We start from the raw sequence: 5,778 nt of genomic DNA on the forward strand, positions 1-5,778 counted from the left end.
GCTCGCGATACGATATTTATGAACAAAAATAAACTTGACAACACTGGCTTTGTGGATCACATCTTGGTCCGTGCCAAAAGCGTCCCAATCAATGCGGATCATTGTTGAGCCGAAAATTTCGCGCGTAGGGTTGCGTTCGATGTTAAAAATTGAGGTCTAAAATCTCAACGTGCATAGGTCAAATCAGCTGATTGAACCGATTGCACATATACAGATTCATTAGTGTGCATATTATACAAAAAAGAAAATCCTCCACCTGTACAACATTTTAACGACTTTTCTCCACGGCCATTTTGCTACTATTACTTCAGCTGGTTAGATGTGCCCATCGAAAAATGGTAAGTTGTTTCAATATTAATGCCAGTTTCGATAGTTAATTTATTGTTTTTTTTTTTTGTTTTAGGATCGAGACGGACTGGCCTATGGCCTTTTTAAGAAATGCGGCAGGAGAAGGACACCAAAGCTCTCGCCACGACTCCTTCCGGAATGTACGAAAATTCAAGGTAAATTGCTTAAAATCAGTTCTCGCTCAAAGTAGTAAATTCAGTAAATTTTGTTTCAGCCTTACTCTCGGATTCTTCGCAGACGAAACGTGCACCGTGACGTAAAAAATAACGTTATCAATCAATGGTGATTACAGGACATCCTGACATCCTTCAATAATTTCAATTTCGAAATAAAAATATAATTCAAAGCTGAAATTCTGAATTCATTTCCTGTATATTTCCTTTTTAAAATCAATTCAAAAAAAGGCAACAATGGCCAGGTTGCATTAGTGTGCGTGTGTGTGTGCACTCACACCAAGGCAGACTCACGTGGTACACACATGTGTGCGAGAGCTGTCATTATGAATCGGGAATGTCATTTCTACTGTATCGGTTGGGCCATTTTCCACTAGAAAACAAAGGGATGGCTAGTAGGCGGCTAGTAGAATTCCTACTAATCTTTCTAGTGGTCCTACTATTCTTTTCCGTCAAAGGGGTAAAGCGAAAAAAAAAGAACCTGTATATAAGAGAAGTGCAGGGCTAGAAGCGACCATGCGGTAAAAAAGTAGGGCAAAATAGTTACTTTGAAGTGAAATTAGGGAAAAAATTAGTGACCAGATCAAGACGAAAACTAACTAAAAAATGACATAAAAAACTAAAATAATACGCTTTAAAGACAATTCTGTTAATGGAAAAACGTTTTTTGGAAGGCTCTTGGCCTTACTAATAGAAAAATAATATGTTGGACAAAAGAGGAACATTTTAAATTTAGATAATTTAGATAATTTAAGAATAGCGGACGCAGAATCCTAAAATTCTAAAGAAACAATGGGAGGGAACCAAAAGATCGTTCTGTAAAGACTAGGACAACTAAGCCCGACAAGAACTTCGAGTTTATCCGTTTTCTTTGAAAAAAAAAAAACACAAATTTTGAAATTTCTATAGTGTATAAGGGTATATGCGGACGATAGTATTGACGCAAAAATTGGCCTCAACCATAACCTCAAATTTTAATTTGCTGGCGGCCTCACCAGTGATGCTAGGTGCGTTATTAAAATCAGTTGCATGTTTTAAACTAATCATAATATTTCTGAATTGATTAAATTTTTGAACTATCAACAGCTAAACGTTTGAATTCATTACGGGATGAGGATAAGTCATTTTTTGATAATCAATTTTCAAGGGGAATTTAAAACATTTTCATGTACTGCTTGGTAGATTAAAAAAGAGTCGATTTTAACTTCTAAACGAGTGTAAAATCATTCACTGTTACAAAAATGTAAATTAATGGGGCTTGCATTAATTTACTTATTTGTAGCAGTGAATGATGTTGACTTTGAAAATAATCGCCTACATGCTCCGATTATTTTAAACATAACCATAATTCGCTACATCGTTTAAGTGTGCAAAACAGACAGTTGTTATTTCGTTCAGATAAATGATGCTTTTAATTTCACATTCGAATAGAAATCTACGGGAAAGCTGCAAATTCTCAGTACTCATGAAAAGGTTTTTAAATAAAAACAATGCAACTAAAAAAATCTAATCATCTTCCAAATATCAATGCACTTGGCACCCATGAACACCCAAAAACATCAAAACATGAACATCTGTGCATCGCTTTCCACAGGGCGAATTTGTCAATATTAGTACCGGAAAATCGCGTTTATCATGCGCCCTTCTCAAGAACCCATTCTGTTCTCCCATGGTTTCAGGTTAGGGCTGAGGCCTTCTGTTAAGGTAGTGTTCGTGTAGAACTGTCAATATATCCTAATACACCATCAAATTTTTTTCAATGTCTCTAAAACAGTTGAAAAAGTCTATTGTTGTATTGAAAAAAGTTTAAAGAATTTACTTGAAATTGAGTTAAGATTTACATTTATCTACAGAAATTTCATTTCATGAAAGAGTCATGAAACTAAAAATTGGGAGGTCCTCTAGAAAAAGTGACAAAACAATGATAGAGGATTGAAAAAAGATAAAGGACAAAATGTTGACAGAAGATTGACAACAATGACTTAAAGAAGCTTACACTCAGAAACGAAACAACCCAAAATTAAGAACGGCAAGGCATCAAAACAAAGTTCGTCTGACGTTCTTAATTTTGGGTTGCTGTCAACACCCCAAAAACAAAGTTCGCAGCTTGAACTGACTGCCCCAAAATTTTATCGTTCGGAAATTGTTTCGTTTGTTGTCGCCATGCTGTTTATATTTGTTGGAAGTCAATTGTGGTCAATTTTCTTTAAGGAAAATTTGGTGAAAAATCGTAAGTACTTCTTAAAACATAAATTATTAGTCATTTTATAAGTCATGTGTGATAAGCAAAACACTATATTTTTATTTTTAGCACTATCAAATGAAAAAAAAATCATTAACTTGGAGGAATATGGACTGACAAATTAAACGGGGAACCAATGAAAAGGTGAGATGACAGCAAGAAAGATTAACTTATTGAAAATAGATTTTTGACTATAGAGTTAATTTTAAAGTTTACTATTATCGTTTTAAATTATTTCCAAAATTTTATTACATTAATTATTGGAAATTGCCTTCTTTTACACTTCAAGATGTCCTCTGAATATTAATTTTTTTTTGTTTTCTTTTTTTCATTACAGAGCTTGAATTGCGGCACCACGAGTATAATAAATAGCAACCGAATATAACACATCTAATTTAAAATTAATTTAAAAATAAAAAACGTTACCAACACCGCTTTTGTTTTTTTAATTATTATATGTCCGTTTTAAATGCTATGATAATAAAATTAATATCGTTTTCTCGTCAAAATGGCTTTCTCGATTTTGGGGTGTGCGAAAGAGCTCGATTCTCAAGTTTGGGAAAACACCTCCAAACTTATTTTCGTCGGGAGCCAGTTTCATCCGATTTTGCGGCATTTCAACTTAGTTTTGGGTTAGGATGGCCTAGAGTGTATCGAAAAATTGACTTAAGATGATAATAATACAAAAAAGGCTTAACAAATTTTACGAGATTAATTTTCAAGGTAGAATATAATTTTTCAAATTTAAACTAATTCAAAGAGAATTTACTTACAAAAATGGAACATTTTCAAAGAGATACACTGCAGACTGCATGATTCACATATATATCATTAGAAAGATTTACTAGAAAAAAAAGATGTTCAAAAAGCAAGGAATTTAAAAAAAATATTTATAAATGATTTAACACGAAAATTTCTTTAAAAAATTAACAGATCCAAAAAACACCTTAGAAATATTGTATCCATCCAAGAAACACCTATTCGAATATTGCAGAAAATATATCAGTAAACCTCTTAAAAGGTACAACAATTACTGAAAGTTATCGAAAACTTCAAAAAAGGTTTGAAAGCTATGCATATCTACCAATCTTTCAAATGATTCGAAAATATCTAGAAATAAGGGAACTTAGAAATGAAACATCTGATATTTTTGATTCAACTGAGTCACTTTTTACAACTTTGCCTTCCATTCAATACAACCAAGAGCATTGAAAGCATGAAATGTTCCCTGCCATGTGATTTAGTGCACTGTACATATTTTTACTGATTTTTTTTAAATTCAGTTGAGAATTATTTTTAACAAATTCAAGCTTTAAAAGTTATAACACTTCGAATCTTGGTTAAACATGTTGTAATAGTGTCACTTTTGGAAATATTTTTTCTTGACACGAATTCCAAAACTTTGGTAAAGTGTCTTAAATAAACAAAAAAAACTACATATTTTTTTTAGGCGAAAAACTATTTTCGTTGGAATTCCAATTGTCATCCATATAATGTTTAAGTGTAAGCGATATATCAAAGCAAAACAAAACAATAATCTTCCTTACTGAATCTGAGCCATTTTCTCAATTTAGGTCGTGTGAATTCCCACAGGACTCGAAAGAAAAGGAACCCGTCAAATAAATAATAAACGAATAACCTAATAATAAACTAATGAATACATACCACTTGTTGTGAAACAATATAATGTATTTAATAATGAGTAGAAAAAAAATGCTCAGAAAGGAAATTATATAAAAAATAGTGACTTTAGGGACCAAATTTCAATAAAAGTAACTTTTGAGTGACCAGTCTGAAAAAAGTGACAAAGTTACTAAAAAGTGACCAACTTCTAGCCCTGGAAGTGACATCTGAAACACAAAATTCCGATTGAGCAAAAGAACTGTCAAAATCGATTCCAATCGATCCCAGCATTTTGTCGCAGAGCTTTTACCTTTCTTATTGAAAACTTAACCAAGGAAGGTATTGCGATTGTTGTTATAGTTCAAACAGATATTTTTTAGCTGGTCATATGAATTTATGATTTGGTGCAATTTTTTTAATGCTTTGGTGAATCATGTTTCTAGTTAGAAAGCTAACTGATTAATAACGAAATTCAAGTCATTCATACCGTTTATCGTGATCCTTCGGGCATCGAGTTCAATGTTGTTTTGTTGGATTGAAGGAGCGTTCACTTTAGAGCTTGAACATTGAGCCAGAAAACAGTGCTGGGAATTTATTTTGTCCAAGATTTTGGCGATGTTGCCACATATTTCATTTTAAGAGGGATCAGATGTCGCTTCTCTTATATAAAGGTTCACTAATCCAAGGGTGAAAAACAGAAGAAAAAAACAAAAAAAAACGCCAGTGATCAGGCCTGTAATCGAAATTTCCGCTTCGTTCCTCTAACTCTCCAATTATTTCAAGCTTCAAATTATAAACACAAATAAAATAATAACTTAATTTTGAATATCGTAAAGGAAAAGGACAACTGAGTTCATAGCTCAAATCCTGTTTTAATTCTTTTCGGATCGCAACGAATTCACAACCGGACCGATTACTGTCAAAATATTAGTTGTCAGTTTAAATCTGTCCGGTTTTTGTTGTAGTTCTGTTAGATTTTCCTAACCATTTTGTTGTTTTGACAGCTCACTCGCAAAAACTTCTCGTCGTCAGCTGGGGAGGAAGACTGAATAAAAAAAGAAAAAAAATCTTTCAAACGTCAAATTCCTCTCAGCGATCTACCGACCAGTGCGAAGGTTCACAATTTTACTTTCTTATTTAGTGATTTTTAATAAAAATTTTTTGATGCTGAAAAGCACTTGTTTTGCATAAAACAATGATTTATTTAGGTTTTGTTTTGCTCTGGCAAATTCTTGCATGATCAGGCGTATTGAGTCGCTCAAATTTCATCAAAATTTTGAAGCTGATAAATAAAAATTGTTTGATTAATGGTTGTTCTAAAAACAGCTAAATCTAAATTTAGCACCTAAACAACTGAGTTACATGACTCGCTACACGAAACTGATCATCTAC

At 32.7% G+C, this 5,778-nt stretch overlaps 1 long non-coding RNA gene across 1 annotated transcript; it reads left to right on the plus strand.

The window, feature by feature from the left end:
* The first annotated feature begins 259 nt into the window (after positions 1-259).
* Positions 260-694, plus strand: LOC129744182 (uncharacterized). Its single transcript, XR_008736842.1, has 3 exons — positions 260-338; positions 404-503; positions 563-694. It is a non-coding gene; the product is annotated as an uncharacterized LOC129744182 (long non-coding RNA).
* Positions 695-5,778: the final 5,084 nt, after the last annotated feature.

This window comes from Uranotaenia lowii, chromosome 2, assembly GCF_029784155.1.
Source record: "Uranotaenia lowii strain MFRU-FL chromosome 2, ASM2978415v1, whole genome shotgun sequence".
Classification (NCBI taxonomy): domain Eukaryota; kingdom Metazoa; phylum Arthropoda; class Insecta; order Diptera; family Culicidae; genus Uranotaenia; species Uranotaenia lowii.